The sequence below is a fragment of the Hemitrygon akajei genome, chromosome 5 (genome assembly GCF_048418815.1).
Source record: "Hemitrygon akajei chromosome 5, sHemAka1.3, whole genome shotgun sequence".
NCBI classification, from domain to species: domain Eukaryota; kingdom Metazoa; phylum Chordata; class Chondrichthyes; order Myliobatiformes; family Dasyatidae; genus Hemitrygon; species Hemitrygon akajei.
Window position 1 is genome coordinate 16,657,910 of NC_133128.1, and position 24,146 is coordinate 16,682,055.

At 42.9% G+C, this 24,146-nt stretch overlaps 1 protein-coding gene across 1 annotated transcript in view; it reads left to right on the forward strand.

The window, feature by feature from the left end:
- Positions 1-24,146, forward strand: part of LOC140727497 (calcipressin-1-like) — an 89,881-nt gene that overhangs the window by 8,104 nt on the left and 57,631 nt on the right. The window lies entirely within an intron of this gene.

Here is a 24,146-nt window from a genome sequence, read left to right on the forward strand (position 1 = left end):
GGGCAATCAAAGAAAGAATTGAGGCATATTCTGTTCAGCTCAGTGTTCTTCATCTGCAGGCTGTCCAGATTCAAAATCACATCTAAATAGCAACAAAGACAGGAGCAATCAGAAACGCATAGTAATGTGAACCACAGAGTCCAATGCACAAACCGCACTGATTAAACCTTGCCCAAGACCCAGAACTGTGGTACCATCCTCCGACAGAATTGAGAGATTATCTGATTGCAGGGATCTTTCATCGGGAGCAGTGAGAGAAGGTGGGGGGCGGGTGGAGAGAGAGATCATCTGAATGCAGGGACCATAGAAACATAGAAAACCTACAGCACAATACAATCCCTTCGGCCCAGAATGCTGTGCCGAACATCTACTTATTTTAGAAATCACCTAGTGTCACCCATAGCTCTCTATTTTTCTAAGCTTCATGTACCTATCAAGGAGTCTCTAAAAAGACCCTATCGTATCCGCCTCCACCACCGTCGCTGGCAGCCCATTCCACGCACTCACCACTCTCTGCATTTTTTTTTAAAAAACTTACCCCTGACATCTCTGTATCTACTTCCAAGCTGTGCTTTAAACTGTGCCCTCTCGTGCTAGCCATTTCAGCCCTGGGAAAAAGCCTCCGACTATCCACACGGCCAATGCCTCTCATCATCTTGAACAGTTCTATCAGGTCACCTCTCATCCTCTGTCACTCCAAGGAGAAAAGGCTGAGTTCACTCAACCTATTCTCATAAGCCATTCTCCCCAATCCAGGCAACAGCCTTGCAAATCTCCTCTGCACCCTTTCTATGGTTTCCATGTCCTTCCTGTAGTGAGGTGACCAGAACTGAGCACAGTACTCCAAGTGGGGTCTGACCAAGGTCCTATACAGCTGCAACGTTACCTCTTGGCTCCAAAACTCAATTCCACGTTTCGTGAAGGCCAATACACCATATGCCTTCTTAACCATAGTCAACCTGTGCAACAGCTTTGAGTGTCTTATGGACTCGGACCCCAAGATCCCTCTAATCCTCCACACTGCCAAGAGTCTTACCATTAATACTATATTCTGCCATCATATTTGACCTACCAAAATGAACCACCTCACACTTAAATGGGTTGAACTCCACCTGCCACTTCTCAGCCCAGTTTTGCATTCTGTCAATGTCACGCTGTAACCTCTGACAGCCCTCCACACTATCCACAACACCCCCAACCTTTGTGTCATCAGCAGATTTACTAACCCATCCCTCCACTTCCTCATCCAGGTCATTTATAAAAATCACGAAGAGAGGGGGTCCCACAACATATCCCTGAGGCACACCACTGGTCAGCTCCATGCAGAATATGACCCATCTACACCACTCTTTGCCTTTTGTGGGCAAGGCAGTTCTGGATCCACAAAGCAATATCCCCTTGTATCCCATGCTTCCTTACTTTCTCAATAAGCCTTGCATGGGGTACCTTATCAAATGCCTTACTGAAATCCATATACACTACACCTACTGCTCTACCTTCATCAATGTGTTTAGTCACATCCTCAACAAATTCAATCAGGCTCGTAAGGCAAAATGTGCCTCTGTCAAAGCCATGTTAACTATTCCTAATCATATTATGCCTCTCCAAATGTTCATAAATCCTGCCTCTCAAGATCTTTTCCATCAACTTACCAACCACTGAAGTAAGACTCATTGGTCTATAATTTCCTGGACTATTTCTACTCCCTTTCTTGAATAAGGGAACAACATCTGCAACCCTCCAATCCATTGGAAACTCTTCCGTCCCCATTGATGATGCAAAGATCATTGCCAGAGGCTCAACAATCTCCTCCCTCGCCTCCCACAATAGCTTGGGTACCTCCCATCCGGTCCCAGAGACTTATCCAACTTGATGCTTTCCAAAAGCTCCAGCATATCCTCTTTCTTAATGCCTGTATATTCAAGCTTTCAATCCGCTGTAAATCATCCCTACAATTGCCAAGATCCTTTTCCATAGTGAATACTGATGTAAAGTATTCACTAAGTACCTCTGCTATCTCGTCAGGTTCCATACACGCTTCCCCACTGTCACACTTGTTTGGCCCTATTCTCTTGCGTCTTATCCTCTTGCTCTTCACATATGTAGAATGCCTTGGGGTTTTCTTTATTCCTGCTTGACAAGGCCTTCTCATGGCTCCTTCTGGCTCTCATAATTTCATTCTTAAACTCCTTCCTGCCAGCCTTATAATCTTCTAGATCTCTATCATGACCTAGTTTTTTTGAACCTTTCATAAGCTTTCCTTCTTACCTAGATTTTCAGCAGCCTTTGCACACCACGGTTCCTGTACCCTACCATCCTTTCCCTGTTTTATTGGAAAGTACCTATGCAGAATGCCATGCAACTATCTCCCGAACATTTGCCACATTTCTGCCATACATTTTCCTGAGAACATCTGTTCCCAATTTAAGCTTCCAAGTTCCTGCCTGATAGCTTCATATTTCCCTTACTCCAATTAAACGCTTTCCTAACTTGTCTGTTCCTAACCCTCTCCAATGCTATGTAAAGGAAATAGAATTGTGATCACAATCTCCAAAATGCTCTCCCACTGAGAGACCTGGCATCTGACCAGGTTCATTTCCCAATACCAGATCAAGTACAGCCTTTCCTCTTGTAGGCTTATCTACATATTGTGTCAGGAAACCTTCCTGAACACAACTAACAAATTCCACCCCATCTAAACCCCTCGCTCTAGGGAGATGCTAATTGATATTTGAGAAATTATTACACCTTTCCAGAATCTGTGTCTCTATCTGCTTCTCGATGTCCCTGTTGCTATTGGGTGGTCTATAAAAACACCCAGTTGCGTTCTTGACCCCCCTCCTGTTTCTGACTTCCACCCACAGGCTCTGTAGACAATCCCTCCATGACTTCATCCTTTTCTGCAGCCATGACACTATCTCTGATCAGCAGTGCCACGCCCCCACCTCTTTTGCCTCCCTCCCTGTCGGTTCTGAAGCAAAGTAACCATTTCTGCCCCTGAGCCATCCGAGTCTCTGTAATGGCCACAACATCATAGCTCCAAGTACTGATCCATGCTCTAAGCTCATCCGCTTTGTTCATAATGCTTCTTGCATTAAAATACACATCTCAAACCATCAGTCTAAGCGTATCCCTTCTCTATCACCTGCCTATTTTCCTTCTCGCACTGTCTCCAAGCTTTCTTTATTTGTGTGCCAATCACCCCTTTTTCTGTCTCTTCAGTTCAGTTCTCGACCCCCAGCAATTCTAGTTTAATCTCTCCCCAATAGCTTTAGCAAATCTCTCTGCCAGGATGTTGGTTCCTCTTGGATTCAAGTGCAACCTGTCCTTTTTGTACAGGTCACGCCTGCCCCAAAAGAGGTCCCAATGATCCAGAAGTCTGAATCCTTGACTCCTGCTCCAATCCCTCAGCCACACATTTATCCTCCACCTCACTTTATTCCTATACTCACTATCATGTGGCACAGGCAGTAATCCCAAGATGACTACCTTTGAGGTCCTGCTTCTCAACTTCCTACCTAACTCCCTGTAGTCTGTTTTCAGAACCTCTTCCCTTTTCCTACCTATGTTGTTGGTACCATCTGAACGCAGGGATCTTCCTTCGGGATCAGCAAGCAAGAGAGAGACCATCACAGGCAGAGGCCTTCCTCCGGCAGCAGCAAACGAGAGGCTGGTAGATGGCACTTAACATCCCCTTGCCTTCCACACTCACCTCAATGTTTTCACTCTTCCTCAACATGTTGATCAGTGCAAAATGGAGTCCATCATGGGCTCCAGACTTCTTGGCCTCAAGGCTGCACAGTGTGCTTGAAACTTCCTCTGAGACAGCAAAGCGTCAGTTCACTCATTTGGCATGAAAAAGTCTCCTCCAAAATGTCGATCACTTCATGTCTGAATTAAGAAGTGAATAATGAATCTTTTCAAGGTCTGAGCAGGACATAATATCTCTGAGCCATTGAGCATGAGTGGGTGGGGCAGCATCTCTGCACCTAAGAAGGACTGCACATCTGGCCAAACAAGGCGAAAGGCAATATACGACGCTTAGTCGGAGTCAAATGCATGTCAACTTCTCCCAAAGTACTGAAAAGAGCAATCGGAGGGTTTGGTTCCAAATAGCAATTAAGTATATGAGATAAAGTTTAAAAAAAAATCTCTCCAGAGTTTCTCCAAGCTAGGACAAGCCCAATATATATGAATAAGAGAAGCCTCGCCCCCTTTTACACATCGCAACAGGGGCTAATATCAGGATAGAACCGTGATAATTTGGTTTTAGACATATGAGCCCTGTGTACCACCTCAAACTGTAAAAGGCAGTGGCGAGCACATCGAGAAGTTGAATTAACTGACTTGAGAATTGAATCCCAAAATTCCAAAAGGTGTGGGGACCTTGAATATTTTCATAATTCCCATTTAGATTAAGGGTGCATCCCTCCCTTTTTTTTTTCTTTTGCATTTAAATCCCTTACGAACAGATTCTTATGGTTAAGATTTATGGGTTTTTTTGATGTGTAAAAATATTATAGATTAGGTAGTAGGCAATACTGTTTTTTTTGTTTTGTCGCATTGTAGAAATTCATAAAAAATTAATTTAAAAAAAAACGTGGATCACAGGCTCCAACATTTGAAAGAAAGTGAAAGTAGTTTTGTGAGCCGTCTATAGGATGCCACCCATCATCGTTTGCTGATGCCATCTTCCAGTAATCATTTCAGCTGCTTAATTCCTTTTCCATAGAATGTGGATGAGTTGTTATGGGAATTGCTCCAGAATTTCAAGGGTCGTCCACGTGCTCTGTCTGTAGTCTGTTGATTCCTGAGAGGAGAGTGCATAACCCTGGCTGGTACCTCACTGAAGTCAAGTTGCTGTGCATTTGGTGGTTGCATTAAAGTTCCTGTGCGGGCATGAGATCCTTAACAGAAGAGTTGGGATGTTGTCCAAAGGCTCTAGTTAGCAAATAGCTGTCAAACATGATCAAAAATGGGTTATTTTGTCTTTTGCCACCTTGCTGGTGGTGGGATTTTCTTGAGTTTGCACTTGTACTGCTGTAATACATGGGGTCATTTATGTAATGGAAAAAGTACTCATTTGGTTGTGAAACATTTTGGAATGGATTGAGGGCTTGAAATCTGATTCCCCCCAGTCCTCTGAGCTAAGGCACATTTCATCCCTTCTTTTGTGCCTATGTCGGCAGGCAGTTTCCTCTGGGGGGGGGGGGGGGGGGGAGGATTTACTTGAAATGGGACTCTGTATCAATGTCGACTTTTTGTTTCCTTCACGCCCTGAGATGGGAGCACATATGATTCCAATCCATGTTTATGAAAACAGGATTTTTGTACATACAGTCAAATACTTGTTTTCTTCCTGTCCTCTTCTTCTCCCCCCCCCCCCCCCACCCCATTAGGGAGGTAACACAAATGGCCATTGTTTTGTGAATGTCAAATTAATTGCTTCAAGCAGACCTGCCTTTTTATAGCCAAAAAATTGGCATTTCAGGGAAAACAGTCATATTATTCATCCACAGGAAAATGTTGGAAATTCTTGTTTCTAAGAATTTTAAATGATCTAATGCAACACTGCTTCACTAAAACCACGACAACTATGTTAGAATTACACTTTACTCCTGAGAAAGGAACAAATAATCCTAGTACTTACCTGTGGAATGTTTTTGTACCAAAGTTCAAAGTAAATTTTTATCACCCAAGTACATGTATTTTACCATATACAATCGTGATGTTCACTTTTTTGGACATACTCAATAAATCCATAATAGAATCTTAATCATAATAGTATCAGTGTAAGACAGCACCAGCTGAGTGTTCAAGCAGTATGCAAAAGACAATAAATTGTGCAAATATGAAAAAGAAATGATAATGAAGTAGATTAGCAATAAATATTGAGAATGTGAGACGGTGAGTCCTGGGAAATGAATCCATAGGTTGTGGGAACCTGTCAGTGATGGGGGTGAGTGAAGTAGTCCTCTTTGGTTCAAAAGCCTGATTGACGCTTGCTTGAGGGAGATACCCTAGTGGTGTGAGTTCGGAGGCACCTGTGCATACTTTCTGATAGCAGTACTGAGAAGAGAGCATGTCCTGGGTGGTGGGGGTGCTTTCCTGCTTGCTGTCCTGGCCTTTTCCTGACCATGTGGGCAGATCATTACACTGAAATAAGTAATTAAAAGGGATTCTGTAGACACTGAAGATCCAGAGCAACACGCTCAAAATGCTTCAGGAATTCAGCGGGACAGGTAGCATTTATGGGGAGGGGAAACATCAGAAATGATGTCTCTGGGCCAATACCCTTCTGAGCCTGAAATGCTGAGGGTTTCAATCCAAAAGGTTGATTCTTTATTTCAGGCCAAGAAGGGTATTTGCTCACAACATTGACAGTTTAGTCCTCTCCATAGATGCTGCCTGACTTGATGAGTTCTTCCAGCATTTTGTGTTTGTTACACTGAAGCAAGTGCCAGTCTTTATGTGTCATAAAGAGAAAGATCGCCATCCTATTCATGACCCCTTCAAAGATGTATTTTGGCAGGTAAATGCCTTTTTTCACAGAATTTGGTCCTTCCAGCCTAACAAAACATGCCCTGCAAGTACACCCATGTGGCCAATAACCAACTAACCCATATGTCGTTGGAATGTTGGAGAAAGCCCGGTGGAAACCCAGCCGTTCATGGGGAGAATATACAAACTCCTTGCAGGCAGCAGCAGGAATTGAACCCAGGTCGCTGGTGTTGTGATGGAATTACGGTATGCTAACAGTTACGCTACCGTGTCATGCTTGTGGTTTATTCAATATGACAACTCTGCATAGAAATTGATTGTTTTCCACAAATAATATCTTACGGGATGATTTAAGTGGAATTTTTAAGATGAGTGCTAATTTATTGAGCAAGGTGGAGAACTATTTCTTGAGGATGTCTAGAACAAGGAGTCGGAAAATTTGGAGCAGGGGTGTTATAAAGATGAGCTTTGTTTATCACAGGTAATATGAAATATACAGTGAAATGTGCCATTTGTATCAAATCATTGAGGCTAGGGCAGCCTACGAGTGTCGTCATACTTCTGGCACCAGTATTGCATGCCCATAACTCTCTAACCCTAACCGTATCTGTGGGAGGGAACCAGAGAAAACCCACGTGATCACAGGAAGTATGTACTAACTCAAAGGCGGGCAGCAATTGGGCTCTGATTGGTGATTGCTGCTGTAAAGTGGTTGCACTAACTGCTCTGCTACTGTACCACCCCCTAGTAGCCCTGAAATAAGTGCTTATCTCAAATTCTCCTCTACCCCCCTCCTTTTCCCACCCTAACACACCAACCCACCCCCCACCGCAAAAGGAAAGTTTGTCAAATTGCAGTTTTTCATAAACCATCAATTGATATGGAACCCAGGCTGGCATTGCAATACTGCTCAGCTATTACACTTGAGAAGACAAGCTCGAGGGACGATTTACTCTGTTTTTCTTTTGCTTATTGCCCATTACACCGTTGGCATTTAGGGCAGCAGACAAGGTCCTCCATCTGTCTATCCTTGACCATCTCTATTGTGTCCCAGGTGCGGTTCAGGGTCTTTATTTCTGCCTCCATTGTACAGCGCCAAGTTGTCTTTGGTCTGAAACATTTCCTCTGCCCTTCAGCAGTCCAGTGAAGTGCTGTCTTGATGGAGTAGGCTTCTCTTATGTACCCAGTCCATCTCCAACAATTCCTCATGGCGATTGTGGCCATGTCTCTCGTGTTATATTTATTGGGTCACCTCTCTGCTACTGATGCTGCAACAGTTTATCAGGAGGAATATTGTGAAATAAAGGTGTATTGACCTGTTTCTGATAGATAAACATAATCTCCAGACAACTAGATTTAAAAAGAAAGCCTCTCACTCTTTAATACTTTAATATAGTTTTTGTGTGAAATAAGTTTCTTTTTAAGAGTTCTGTTTCAATTTTAGGAACTGTGTAGATTTGGTTTTAACTTTGACATTGAACCATGCTCTACATTTTATAGGATTAAATCCTGTTGACTTTCAGAACCAAAGTCTTTCAAGGTTAGTTTCTGCTGACATCTTTCCAGCAATCTCAGTACTGAGAGTAGCAAGTTTAAAAACCAATATTGACAGCACATGATGCTTGATCATCTTCATGGTGTAGCAAATTCAAAATTAACACTACTTTGAGGCCCTGCAAATCAGTACATTTCCACACGCCACTGTCTATAGCAGAAGCAACATCACTGTAGGACTGGTACTATGCACAATACACTTAGCTTGTTTTTCTGCAAGTTTTCATTTGTGTAAACAAAAAAAGAAACCTGCATGCCTGTGCATGACCAACAAAGATTGAACACTTAATGTGTATGTGTTGAGTTGTTATTCTCCCTAGTTCCATCGACCCTCACTTGGATCAAAGCCCTTGTACTCCTTCCATTCTGTACTTACAGAAACATCTCTCAAATATTGCAATCAAACCCACATCCACCACTTCCACTGGCAGCTCGTTTCACACTCGTGCCACTCTGTGTGGAAAAACTTCCCCTTCAGGTTTCACCCTTAACCTACGACCTTGAGTTCGTCTCATCCAACCCCTTGGGGGGGGGGGGCCTCACTTTCATTTTCTTTGAATTAAATGAAAGAATTTTACATCTGGTTTACATGAGGTAATTTTCATGAAGATTTAAGATTAAATCCTAGAGACAAAAACAGACTTTTTGAAGTGAAGTGATTTGGTTCTAAATGCGTTGGATAATTCTAAATGCAGTGATATTTGAAAATGTGCAGTGTTCCACTGCAGCAATGTCATTGTTTAGGGGTAGTTAATGGTGGGGGAGAAGGGAGTTAATATTTTTGGCTAGGGTTTTACTGGGTGACTTCTTGATGTCCTAATATCAGGAATGTTAGCACACCAAATGGTAAACTGCCTCTATCTGGGTGGGGGTTACAGGGCTTGAGTTGCCTTTCTAAGGCCATTGATGCATAGGGGCAGAATTAGGCAATTCGGCCCATTGAGTCTGTTCTGCCATTTGATTATGGCTAATTTATCCCCCTATTGGTTTCTATAAGCCTCTTAAATTTGAAACTAGATTAACTATATTAAGTGTACATCAGAGCACACAGTGAAATGCTTTGTTTGCATCACATCAATAATCAACACGGTCCAAGGATATGCTAAGGATAGTCCACAAGAGTCCAGCACCCACATAGAATACCTGCAATTTACCATCCTAAATCCTCTTGGAATGTGGGAAGAAACCAGAGCACCCGGAGGAAGTCCAGGCATTCCACGAGGAGTATATACAGACTCCTTACAGAGGATGCCAGAATTGAACTCTGAACTCTGCCCCGAGCTGTAATAGCATAGCACTAACTGATACGCTACTCTGGCGCCCATCTAGTTGATAACTCCATCAACTTCATCTAGTTGTTAACGAGAAAAGAGTTTTGTAAGGAGGAATTCTTGGCAGTTGCAGATATCATACTGATCTCCTGCTCTGGCAATGAGAAGTGAATGCCGCTGGTGATGATCTGTTGCTGGCAATGCCTGCGATATGAAATGAATTAAGGATATTATGTAAGAAGCATGGAGCTCAACAGCCTGTTGACTTAAAACTTTTATTTAAGCTAATATACTAAATAAACCTAATGACAGCACTGTTTTGAAATGTCCTGCTACAGTTGTCTTTCCCCTGAAGGTCAGAGAAAGTCAGTTCAGGTCTGTACTGACCTGAAGTAGTTCATCAGCTCATGTTGCAAGCAAAAATTGAATTTAAATTTAATGCTGGTCAAGTTGTCCTTTTGTTTCTTTTTTGGTATGATGACAGATTACTTGTTCTGGCTGCCGTTCAGTGATGTGCATGAAGGTACCTATTTCCAAATAGCAACTAGTTACACGTTTTTTGGAGGTTTAGTAAACAATAGAATTGATGTGGTTGCTGTAATGTCACTAATATTAATCAAACTTCCATGGGCCAATTGCTTTAGTCATGGAATGTTACAGCACAGAAATGGGTCCTTTGATCAAACTTGTCCATGTTGGACTCTTATTCTGCCGAGTCTCATCGACCCACATCCGTACCCCTCCCATCCATGTATTTATCCAATCATCTCTTAAATGTTGCAGTTGAACCCACACTCACCACTTCTGGCAGCTCTTTCCACACTCACAACACCCTCTGAGTGAAGAAGTTCCCCCTCAGTCACTCCTGAGGGGTTTCAACTGGTACTGATGCTGGACAATCAGAAGTAACCCAGAGGTCCAAATTCCAGTCTATATTAAATCTTACTGAAGGCAATGGGCTTTGAACTGGATTGGATTTGGACTGCCTTCTGTGGTCTTAATTAGATCTTCTGCATCTGTATTTACTTGGAATTTACACAGTCTATAAGAAGTGAGGCAAAACAACAGCAGTGAGGTCATGGATCCTGTACAGATTACAAATGAGGGGGTGCATGCTGTCTTAAGGAAAATTAGGGTGGATAAGTCTCCAGCATCTGACAAGGTGTTCTCCTAGACCCTGTGGGAGGCTAGTGCAGAAATTACATAGACACCAGCAGAGATATTTACAATGTCCTTGGGCTCAGATGAGATGCCAGAAGATTGGAGGATTGCTAATATTGTTCGATTGAAGGGCTCTAAGAATAACCTGGGAAGTTATAAACCAGTGAGCCCAACAGCAATAATGGGTAAGCTGTTGGAAGGTACTTGTATATCCATTTCCTTAGAGTATTTGGATAGTTAGGGACTGATTTAGGGATAGTCAACATGGCTTTGTGCATGTTAGCTCATGTCTAACCAATCCTAGTTTTTTGAGGAAGTTTATCAGGAAAGTTGATGATAGCAAGTCTGTGTATGTTGTCTACGTGGACTCTAGCAAGGCCTTTGATAAGGTCCCGCATGGTGGGGTGTTGGTCAAGAAGATTCAGGCGTTAAGGTTGTGGTAGCAAATTGGCTTTGGGGAAGAAGCCAGAGAGTGATAGTTGATGTGGTTAACTGGATTAGTAAATTTGCAGATGAGACCAAGACTGGGAGTGTTTTGGACAACAAGGAAGGCTATCATGGCTTGCAGAGGGATCTGGATCAGCTGGGAAAAATGGCTGATGGAATTTAATGCAAACATTTGTGAGGTGATGCACTTTGGGTGGACAAACTAGGTAAGGACCTGCACGGTGAGCAGCAGGGCACTGCGGAGTGTGGTAAAACACAGGAATCCGGGAATACAGATCCACAATTCCTTGAAAGTAGCATCATCGGTTATTTTAAAGAAGAAAAAGGCTTTTGGTACATTGGCCTTATTAAATCAATGTTTTGAGTACAGGAGTTGGGAGTTATGTTGAAGTTGTACAAGATGTTCGTGAGGCCTAATTTGGAGTATTGTGTGCAGTTTTGTTTGCCTGTCTAAAGGAAAGATGTCAATAAGATTGAAGAGTGCAGAGAAAGTTAACAACAATGGTGCCAGGGCGTGAGGATCTGAGTTATAAGGAAAAGTCGAATAGGTTGGGACTTCTCCCTGGAGCATCGAAGAATGAGAGAAGATTTGATAGTTATACAAGATTGAAGGGTATTGATAGGGTAAATGCAGGCGGGCTTTCTCCACTGAGGTTGGGTGAGACAACTAGAGGTAAAAGGTGAAATGTTAAAGGAAAGCTGAGGAGCACAGGCTGTAGTCAGATTATGAAATGAGCTGCCAAAAGAAGTGGTCAATGCAGGTTTGATTTCAATTTTTGAGACGTTTGGATTGGTACATGGATGGGAGAGGTATGGAGGGCTACGATCTGAGTGCAGGTTGATGGGGCAGGGCAGATTAATAGCTTGGTACAATCTAGATGGGCCAAAGGGCCTGTTTCTGTGCTGCAGTGTTCTGTGACTCTGATTCTAAATGTTTTCCTGCCAGTCTGGAGAGAACAGACTGGCACATCTGGTAGAGTCATGGCCTCATGTGCACTGCCAACACTGTTCAGTCCTGAACTCTCCTTACAGTGTGAACTTTACACACTCTCCCTGTTTTGGCTGCTCAGGTATCTGTTCACAGACTGAAGATGTGTAGGTTGGAAAGTTAACTCTCCACATATCATTGTTCCTGGTGTGCAAGTGAATGGTAGCTTGCTGGAGAGTTGGTGGAAATGCAGGAAGAATGCAGTAGGTTTAGCATGGGTTTCTGTAATTGAGATTCTAATGGTTAACATGATTAACATTGTTTAATCCTGATTCTGATTTGTTTTTTTCTTGATCATGAGAACTTTTGAACTCTGAGATTTGGCACTAATTTCTATTGCAATGTTAAACAAAAATCTGCTCTATTTGCATACAGTATAGCTTTTCTTCTAGTTTGGCTTCCCTGGGTCTTGGTGGAAATGGGGTGAGATATTCTTATACTTCTTAAAAGGTGTTAAACATCTGAACGAAAACCTTGTCAGTGTCTCTATAAAGGAATGGCAAATTAACCATTATAATCCTTCATTGATACTAGAAATAAAATCTATTTGTGCTTAGAAAAGTTTACAGCTATCATTGGAAATGATTTAGTGAAAACGAGTAGCCTTTCAATCGGACTTCTGAACGTGACAGCGTAATGGGCTGTATCTCAGTGATGAATGGATTCTGTTTTCACAGACATCCAGAGGTTGGCTTTGCTCATTGCCACAGAATGCCAATTCATTGTATATATTTGAAGTGGAGTTTGACAGGTTCTTGGTCAGTAAGGGTGTCAACGATTGCAGTGAGAAGGCAAAAGGATGGAGTTTAGAGATAACACATTAGACACGATGGATTTGTGGAGCAGGCTTGAAGGCCGAATAGCCTAATTCTGCTCTAAGTCGGAAAATGTACAAAGATCACAGAATAGTGGCTACTCTTCCATAGTACTGTAATGAACAGCATCAAACACAAGCCTGAGTGTGAGATTGGAGAGGAAGAGAATGGAAGCTACACTCAGTGGGCTCTTTATGGGATACAGCAACTGTAAATGCAAATATCTAATCCACCAATCAGGTGGCAACAACTCAATGTATAAAAGCATGCAGACATAGTCAAGAGGTTCATTTTTTTTTTTGTCTGACCAAACAGCAGAATGGGTAAGGAATATGATCTAAATACTTTGACCTGTGAATGATTGTTGCCAAAGGGGGTGGTTTGTGTATCTCAGAAACTGCCTATCTGCTGGGATTTTCACGCACAGCTGTCTCCAGAGCTTACCGAGAATGGTGAGAAAACGATAAGAAACATCCAGTGAGCAGCAGTTCTGGGGATGAAAATGCTTGTAAATGAGAGATCAGAGGAGAACGGCATAACTGGTTCAAGCTGACAGGAACTCAAATAGTTGTGTGTTGCAACAGTGGTGTGCAGAGAAGTACATCTCTGAACACACAACATGTTGAACCTTGAAGTGGAAGGGTTAGAGCAGCAGAAGACAACATTGGGTTCCACTCCTGCAGCTAATAAAGTGACTGCTGAGTGTAGTTCTATTCATAGAAGCAGGCATATGCACATTTTTCAGACCTTTGAATTTGATGTTACTGTTGGTTATGTGGAGGTGTACATAATTTGGGTGTAAAAGTAAAAGGAGAAGGCTGTTTCCTTCTTTGCTCTTGCCACCATCGCCTCTCAGCCCCTCACCCATTCCCTACCCCATCCACCGACCCTTCCCTTCACTCTCTTCAACTCCCACCCTTGCACTCCAGCCACTTTCTGCCTCCCTCCCAGCCCTGAAGAAGAGTCTCTGCTCAAAATGCAGGCCCTCCGATCCCCTCCACAGATGCTGCCCAAACTGCTGAGCTCCCCAGTAGCCCATGTGTGCCACTAAATATTCTAGAGAGCTTCTACCCAGCTGCATGGTTGATGGAGATGGTTGAAATGATTGACCTCGTAGTGTATGGTAAAACAAAAATGAGCCAATCAGTGAATCTCAAATAAACCCAGCAGCTTGTACAGTTTTGTAAGTCGAGTGTGGGCAAGCGGCACAGTTGCTTAACTGAAGCACTTTATACATAAAAAAAATCTTTGGATATCATCCTCTTGGAAAAACAGCTATGCCTTTTTTCCTCCCAAGGTAAGTTCCAGACAGACAGATATACTTTATTGATCCCGAGGGAAATTGGGTTTCATTACAGCCGCACCAAGAATAGTGAAGAAATATAGCAATATAAAACCATAAATAATTAAGTAATAATAAGTTAATCATTCCAAGTCCAGGACCAGCCTATTGGCTCAGGGTGTCTGACATTCCGAGGGAGGAGTTGTAAAGTTTGATGGCCACAGGCAGGAATAGCTTCCTATGACACTCAGTGTTACATCTCGGTGGAATGAGTCTCTGGCTGAATGTACTCCTGTGCCTAACCAGTACATTATGGAGTGGATGGGAGTTGTTGTCCAAGATGGCATGCAACTTGGACAGCATCCTCTTTTCAGACACCACCGTCAGAGAGTCCAGTTCCACCCCCACAACATCACTGGCCTTATGAATGAGTTTGTTGATTCTGTTGGTGTCTGCTACCCTCAGCCTGCTGCCCCAGCACACAACAGCAAACATGATAGCATTGGCCACCACAGACTCATAGAACATCCTCAGCATCCTGGCAAGATGCATACCACAGTTGTGTAGCAGTTGGTGTGAGGCTATTGCAGCTTAGTGCGTCGGAGTTCAAGTCCAGTGTCCTCTAAGCAACTTTGTACTTTCAGACCTGTGTGCACATCGGTTTCCTCCGAGTGCTCTGGCTTCCTCCCACAATCAAAAGACGTACCGATTAGTAGGTTAGTTGGTCATTATAAATTGTCCCATGATAAGGCTCGTGTTGAATCAGTGGGTTGCTAGACATTGCAGCTTAAAAGCCTAGGAGGGCCTACTCTGCGCTGTCTCTAAATGAAATAAAAATACCAGCAACCTCAAGCCAAGTATTGCCTCAATAATATGATGTGCTCTACTTTTGACCAAAGTTGACTAGAAACTGCAATACTTATGGCAACCTATTCTCAACTTGCAATGATTAAACTGAAATTGTGATTTACTTGGAATTGGGTCTTTTATTTTAAATTCTTATCAATGTCTTCTTGGGATATAAAGCCAGCTCTTTTCCCTGTGCTTCCTTGGAGTGCTGCTGTGGCTCAGCGGTTAGTGCAGCGCTTTAGTGTCAGCCTCAAGCTTGTGGTTCGATTCCTGCTGCTGTCTGTAAGGAGTTTGTGCGTACTCCATGGACTGCGTGGATTTCCTCCAGGTGCTCCGGTTTCCTCCCACATTCCAAAGATGCATGGTTAGGGCTAGTGAGTTGTGAGGGTGCTATGCTGGCACTTGTGGACTGTCCCCGCACGATAGTCTGTCTTTGCTAGTCAGTGCAAAATGATGCATTACTCTATCTTTCAGTGACTTAATGTGCATGTGACAAATAAAGCTCACGTTTATAATCTTGTGTCTCTTTAATCTCTTGTGCTCCACATTCCAAAAAATGCTTGAGCTAAGGTTAGCAAGTTGTGGACATGCTATGTTGCCCTCGAATTTGTGGTGGCTCTGGGTGACCTACCCCTGCACTTCCCCAATGTAAGCAACACATTTCACTGTATGTTTCGATGTACGTGACAAATAAAGCTAATCATTATTTAGCCACCAGATGTCATCCTTTATTCAGGACTGGTACCTGCTGCCTAATGAATTATGCTTGGAATCAGAGCCTGGTTTAATCTCACTGGCATATAAATAACTTGTACTGCGACAGCAGTACAAAATAAAACTATAAATTACAATAAGAAATATTTTTTTAAAATTAAGTAGTGCAAAATGAGAAGCACTGTGGATTTCAGCTGTGGTCCTAAATGGGAATAGGTATCTGATTCCCTTTGGAGCTACACACAAAGAGCCACATTTTGTGGTTGGTTATGAACTGTTGCTGCAACAAGTTGGCAACTTCACAAAAGTGGAAACAGAAAGTTAACAGGGGAAAGGAGAAATATGGCATATTTAAGCTTGTAGTAAATCAGATTCTATGTCATAATTATAGTGAACTGAGCACGTTAAGCTTGTAGTCATTTTTTTAAGGCAATGTTTGGTTAGAAATAGTGTGAGTCAGCAATTCTGCAATACTGCGGCTAAATTTTCAGCAACAGCGTTGGATATCAGAAGAAATGTAGTGTAGGGAAGTGTACAGTCATTCACTTTGGTAGAAGGATAAAGGCATGGACTATTTTCTAAACAGGGAGAAGATTTAGAAGCAACACAAGTGAATCTGCAGATGCTAGAAATAAATAAAAACACAAAATGCTGGCAGAACTCAGCAGGCCAGACAGCATCTATGGGAGGAGGTAGTGACAACGTTTCGGGCCAAAACCCTTCATCAGGAGTGAAGTAACATGGGATGGTCAAGGGGCGATAAGAAGTGGGGGGGAGGGATAAAGTAGAGAGCTAAGAAGTGATAGGTTGGAGGGAAATGGGCTAGGGGGAAGGTGGAGAATTATGGGAAATAAAAGAGAAAGAAAGGTAGGGCTGGGGGGAGATCTATTGAGGGGGGGAAAAAGAGAGAGAAAGAGAACCAGACTGAAATAATAGGGATGGGGGTAAGGGGGGGGGGGGGCAGGGGTATCAACGGAGGTCAGTGAGTTGGATGTTCATGCCGGCAGGTAGGAGGCTACCTAGGCGGGAGATAAGGTATTGTTCCATCGACCTGCGTGCGGCCTCATCTTGACGGTAGAGGAGGCCATGGACAGACATGTCGGAGTGGGAGTGGTCTGTGGAATTGAAGTGTGTGGCCACAGGGAGATTCCACCACTGCTGTAGGACTCAGCGCCGGTGTTCGGCGAAACGGTCTCCCAGTCTGCGGCGGGTCTCCCCAATGTATAAATGGCCACATCGGGAGCACTGGATACAGATACAGAAGATTTAGAAATCAGGTGCAAAGGGTCTTGGGAACTTTTGTGCAGGATTTCCTAAAGGTTAATTTACAAGTTGAGTCAGTGGTAAGGAAGGCAAATGTAATGTTAGTATTCAATTTGAGAGGACTAGAATATAAGTGCAAGGATACAATGCTGATGTTTTATAGGCACTGGTCAGACCACTCATGGAGTACTAGTAGTTTTTGGCCCCTTATCAAAGAAAAGATGTGCTGGCATTGGAGAAGGTCCAGAGAAGTTTCATGAGAATGATTATGGGAATGAAATGGTTAATGAATGAGATGTTTGATGGTTCTGGGCCTGTTTTCACAGGAATTTAGAAGAACGAAGGGAATCTCATTGAAACCTGTTGAGTATTTGAAAGACCTAGATAGTGGATATCGAGAGGATGTTTCATGTAGTGGGGACCGGAGGGCACGGCTCAGCATAGAGGGACATCTACTTAGAACAGAGATGAAGGGGAATTTCTTCAGCTGGAGGGCTGTGGATCTTTGGAATTCATTGCAGCCGACAGCTGTGGAGACCAAGTCATTGGGCATTTTTAAAGCTAGATTAGTCAGGACATCAAAAGTTACAGGGAGAAGGCAGGGGAGTGGGGTTGAGACGGATAATAAATCAGTCGTGATGGAATTCTAGAGACAACTAGATGGGGTCGTATGGCCTCTTTCTGCTTCTGTGTCTTGCGGTCGTATGGATTCTACAGCATTTGTGAGGGTACCTCTATGAGAGTGTCTGTTCTATATTCCTGACTGACGTTAGTTCAGTGTGAGTCACAGTCTAGCCTAGAGGTCTTAACACTGGAAAATAAATGTGCAGTGACATTTGGATAAGGCTACTCTGCAATAAAATAATAATTGTTCCATTAAAGTCCAATGTGGCAGGATGGACCACCTTCCATATGGTTACATTATTATCTCCATAAAGTAATGTAAACTTCAGGTGGTAATGAACTCATGCGTTTGGAAATGGTCACTTTTTAAAAGAAGCTGGTCTATATAATGGATACTATAGTTTATTCTGTTAGAGATGGAACAAAGAGCCAGCCTTTCCAGCCCAATGACCTACCACTCAGCAATCCACCTATTCAAAATGGCCTAATCACAGGACAATCTGCAACACCAATTAACCTACTGACCGATTCGTCTTTCTCCTGTGTGGGAGGAAACCCACGCGGTCACAAGGAGAGCGTACAAACTCCTTAAGGACAGTGCCTGAATTAAACTGCAATGCCCTAATCTGTAATCGCGTCACTCTAACCGCTGTGGCAACATATCGTTCGAAGTTTTTAACCTTAAACCATGTTGTTTTTATGAGGCCAGATTCACTGCTCTGCATATGGTCCAAATCAGGTTTAATATCACTAGCGCATCTCTTGAAATTTATTATGCAGTACATAATAAAAACTAAATTGCTGAAGTATATATATTTTTTGAAACTTAAATAAGTAGTGTAAAGGCGGGGGGGGGGGGGGGGGGGAGAGTAGTGAGGTAGCATTCACAAAACATTGGAGGAACTCAGCAGGCCAGGCAGCATCAATGGAAAACAAGTATAGTCAATCAATGTTTCGAGCGGAAATGTTGACTCTACTGTTTTTTTTTCCCCCATGGATGCTGCCTGGCCTGCTGAGTTCCTCAAGCATCATGTGTGTGGGTGGCATGCGGCATACTGCTAGGATTTCCAGCCTTTGCAGATTTTCTCTTGTTAGTGAGGTAGCATTTATGGATGGGTTCAATGTCCATTCGGAAATCTGACGGCTGAGGGGAAGAAGCTGTTCCTGAATCGCTGAGTGTGTGCCTTCAGGCTTCTGTACCTGCTCCCTGATGGTAGCATGTCCTGGGTGATTGTGGGGGTTGGTTCCTTAATGATTAATGGAGCTTTTTTTGACGCATAGTTACTTGAAAATGTCCTAGTGCCCAGGATGGCGCTGACTGATTTTACAGTGTTCTGCAGCTTATTTCGATCCTGTGCCATGCCCTTTTTCTCTCCTACAACCCCCCCCCCCCACACACACACACACACACACCCATACCAAGCGGTGATAGAGCCAGTTAGAATGCTATCCACGGTACATCTGTAGAAATGTGGATGCGCAGCTCAAAAAAGGGCATTTGACCCAAGTTAATACCAACTAAGAACATTTACACTATCTGCACATTATTCTCCCCCCACAGCATTAATGTACAGTTCCCAAGTAACTTACCAACCCACACATCTTTGGAATTTGAGAGGAATCCTCAATTTGGTCACAGAGGGAAAGTGCCAACTGCTCAGACAGCACATCAGCTGTACCAGTTGCAGCACTGTGCTGGCTGCAAGGGTGATTTTCCATTGCAGTTAAATGATATACGGGTTAAGTGACATTAAATCTTGTTTCCCATTTTACCCCATCAATTGGAAATATGCAAAAATAGTATTTTTGAAACCGGAGACTTTCTGTAGATGCTGAACCCAGCATAACACAAATTGCAGAAGGAACTCAGCAGGTCAGTCAGCACCTACAAAAAGTCCACATTTCAGGCCGAGACCCTTGGAAAGCAAATGGGATGAAGCCAGAATAAAAAGGTGGGGGGGGGGGGGGGAGAGGAGTACAGGCTAGAATGTGATTGGTGAAAACAGGTGAGGTGGTTGGGGGTGGGGTGAAGTGAGAAGCTGGCGGGTGAAGGGCTGAAGGAGGATCTGATGGGAGATGAGCTGACCATGGAAGAAGGTGCACCAGAGGGAAGTGACGGGGTACAAGGGGAGCCAGAATGGAAAACGAAAAGGAGGAATGAGAAAATAGAGGAAAAGCTTCCAGTTTCTGGTTTTTAGCAGAATAACAGCATATTGCACTTGCAAGTATAGAATGAAGGTCATTTCTGTTCTTACTTTTAATTCACATTAATTCTTGAAAATTCAGCAGACCATAAGTAATTGCTGCATAAATAGTTATGGAGTGGAATTGAGATCGACATATTAGCAAAATTGTTGGATTTTGGAGAAATCTTTTTATAATGGAATCAAACTTTTAATAACATTTGTATCACATTTATAACATTTATTTAGAATGCTGTACAGAGTGATCACATAATTATGTTTGTGTAAAGAACAGATAATTTAAAATACCAGCAACATTAATTTGTGATGGTGTATTAATCTTGCAATTCTTTCTTAAAGAAAGACAGTAATCTTACAAATGTAATGTTCTTAGTACTGGAGGAACTCAGCGGGTCAGGGATCTACAGAGGGAAATGGACAGCCAGTGTTTTGAGTCAAGGCTATTCATGTGGACCCGGAGGAATGGTTTCGACTTGAAATGTCAGCTCTTGATCTCCCTCTGTATGTGCTGCCTGACCCGTGTGAGTTCCTCCAGCACTTTGCATGTTGCTCCCTATTGCAGCATTAGCAATTATTGCTTTATATTTTTTTTTGGTTATGTGCATAACTGCAAGAAAGCCTGCTATTAATGTGTGTCATAGCCCTGGGCACAGGAAAAGATTTCCATTACGCATCTGTAACTTGAATGGTCAGATTGTTCCCATCCCTAATTGTCCTAGGAGCAGCTCAGTAATGTAATGCCATTACCACACCAGGGACCTTGGTATGTTCTTCCCATCACCGTGTGCGTTTCCTAATTGGTCACATGGGTGTAGTTGGGTTGGAAGAGCAAACGGTGGTTGTCCATCATGTACAATGATGATAGGAAAACCTGTGTGGGAGAGTGTCTAAAGTGGAAAAGACATTGCACTGGGGCAGTTCTACTCTCTTGACCTCAAGACTGAGACTACTTGTACGAGCAGTTGTCACAAACTGGGGTCTTCCTTGGTTGTGGTAGATGACCATGGTGTCCTCTGTGCCTTGTCATGACCTTTGCTCTCCACGGAGTGTTGCAGAACCATTTTCCTGGCCATTGGATCTCACTGTAGATCTCATCCACCCAATCCTCTGGAGCTGACTTTTCATGCTAGGACAGGTATGTCACTGAAAATAAGAAATAATAAAATAGAATAATAAATAAGAAATACCTAACTACTAAGGTGGGGTAGGTTGCTGTGAAGTTTGTATCAGGCAGCTATCGGTTAAGTAGTTACAAGATTTAGTCTGCATGATGAAGGAACTGAGTGATATTTCCCAGTCAGGGTGCTGTGTGACCTGGAATGGACCACATGGGTGGTCATGCTTAGGATGATGGGTGGGATGCCAACCACATGGGCTACCTCGAGGTTAGAGTGCAGAGCTTCTTGAGTGTCAATGAAGCTGTACTTGTGCAGCAATTATTTCATAACACACCTGCCTTGCATGCTCTAGATCAGGAGTTCCCAACCTTTATGCATGGACCAAGAAAGCAAGGGTCTGTGGACCCCAGATTGGGAACCCCTGCTCTAGATGGCAGAAACTGTGGCATCAAAAAAGAGTTGCTCACAGTCAGATACCCACCTCTGGCTTTCTCAGAGTTATACAGCACGGTCTCTGAGGATGACACTGTCGTATTGCGGTTAGCATAACACTTTTGCAGCACTAGCAACCTGAGTTCAATTCCTGCTGCTGTCTGTAAGGAGTTTGTACGTTCTCCCCATTACTGCGTAGGCTTCCTCTGCGTGCCCTGGTTCCCTCCCACATTCCAAAGATGTTTGGGTTGGTAGGTTGGGTAGTGCGGCCTCACTTGCTGGGAGGGCTTGTTACTGTGCTGTTTCTCTACTTTTAAAAATTAAAGCAAATCCTTTGTCCTTCCTTGTCTGTGCTTATAAGGAACTAACTAAATCAGAAGAACGGTTCTGTGGAAGAGAGCAAATCTAGGCCAAATTGTCCTAATTCTGTCAGCGTGATGGACATTGCCTGTAATCAATCCTTTGAATAGAAAATCCTGGCGCTGACAACTGAACATTTATCTCTTAAGTATCTTTTAATAAAATGTCTGGTTATATTGTACTGCTGTTTGAGATGTTATTGTGCACAACCCTGCTTTATATGCCCTCTCCTGCAGTCTCTACACTGCCAAATATACACTGGTCACTGCATTAGGTAAATCTATACACACGAGTAATGCAAATATCTTATTAACCAATCATGTGGCAGCAACTCAGTGCATGAAAGCATGCAGGCATAGTCAAGGGGCTCAGTTGTTCTGATGTAACATTAGAATGAGGAAGAAGTGTGATTTTTTTTCAGTGCCTTTGACTGTGGAATGATTGTTGGTGCCAGATGGGTGGTTTGAGTATCTCAGAAGCTGCTGATCTCCTATGATATTCACACAACAGACTCCACACAGTTTACAGAGAGTGTACCATATTACAAAAAAACATCCAGTGAGCAGCAGTTCTGGTGGCAAAAACCTTGTTAATGAGAAAGGCACACACAATGCTGGAGGAATTCAGCAGGCCAGGGTGCATCTATGACCCAAACATGACCTTTGAGTCTCAGCCCAAAATGGCGACTGTGCTCTTTTCCTTAGATACTGCCTGGCCTGCTGAGTTCCTCCAGCATTTTGTGTGTGTTGCTCAGTTTCCAGCATCTGCAGATTTTGTTTTTGTTAATGGGAGAGATCAAAGGATAGTGGCTCGACTCGATCAAGATTCCAGGAAGGCAACAGTAACTCAACTAACTGCGGTGTAACAACTGTAGTGTGCAGAAGTTTATCTGTGAACACACAAAACGTTGAACCTTGAAATGGGTGGGCTACAGCAGTAGAAGACCACACCGGTTCCACTCGCATACCTAACAGAGGCCACTGAGGGTATATTAGCATCAAAACAACTTGTGATGTCCTATTACAGGTTTTGTTTTTTATATTTAAAATGCAATTGTGATTATTGCATTCACTTGTTCACTGAATCCACTTTTGCAACTGCTGTAACCTATTTATTGAGTTAGGGCTGGAAAGACCAATTCCACATTCTGAGCCATGCCACCCAGCAATCATGGGCCGATTTATAATTACCAATTAACCTACCAACCAATATGCCTTTGGATGTGGGAGGAAACCGGAGCACCCAGAGGAAACCCACAGGGTCACGGGGAGAACGTGCAAACTCCTTACAGGCAGTAGTGGGAATTGAACCCGGGTCACCTGTACTGTGAAGCGTTATGTTAATCACTACGCTACCATGATGCCCCTGAGTAACTGAGATGCACAACCTCGCCCAGACACCAGGAGTTACAAATCAGTCTGGCAATTTAATCCAAATTTTTGTTCCGCAGGCAAAACCTGCTGTGAGAACAAGTACATGTCCTGTGCATTTGTAGCACAAAAATAGTGATTCATTAAGTTTAAATTTAAAAGTGACACATTACAATATGCACAGGGCACCACGGGGACAGCAGTATAACATTATTATAGCACCAGCGGTAGGGGTTCAATTACTGATGCTTCCTGTGAGGAGTTTGTACATTCTCCTATACCTGCATGTGTTTCCTCCAGCCATTTTGATTTCATCTCATGAACCAAAGACATCCAGGTTAGGGTTTGTAAGTTGTGTGCATGGTAAGTTGACAAGAAGACTGCCCAGCACATTGAAACTGTTGATGCAAATGGCGCATTTCGTTCTTGTGAGATACGTGACGAATAAAGCTAATCCTTTCAACTTAAAATTATTTCAACTTTATGCAGTGAGGTTGCTTGAAGTAGTAATGTTTACAATTATTTGAATTATTGGTGACAAATTTGATTTGTAACTTTTTCCCCTAGTACATGATTCAAACACCCTTTACAGTAATGAAAGGCACACCCTTTTTCCACTGGCTTATGTGCAAATACTGTATATATACATTCCCAAACTCTTTACTTAATGACTCTTTTGTGGTTTGAATTTTTGTTGTGTAATTCAACCAAGAAAGTTTCCATCAGCTTTTTAAATAATTTCCTTGGTTCAAAAGTTTATGAAAATCTATGAACCCTAATAACATCTTTTTGCTTGCCTTTTCTAATCTGCATGTGAAAGTTTTATTAGTCAAAATTGACTATTGTCATATGCACAAGTGCATTGGAAAAACTAACTTGCCAACAGCTTCGCAAAGCTCATAGATTCAGATAAGTAGCATTTGCAAGAAAAACATATGCAATTTTACTAGACACAATTAGAACAGTCAATTTTAATGTAAAGTGATATAAGTAGTCATAATGTTGCTAAACTGTAGGGATTTAGAATTGTGTAGGTTGGTTCAAGAACTGAATACAGGTAATTCCCGAGTTACGAACGTCTGACTTACGGACAACTCGTACTTGTGAACAGAGGAAGGAGAATGCCGTCGGCCATTTTAAGTCAGATCGTGAAGCTGTCCGCCATTTTAAATCGTTGCCGTTGATACTGTGTT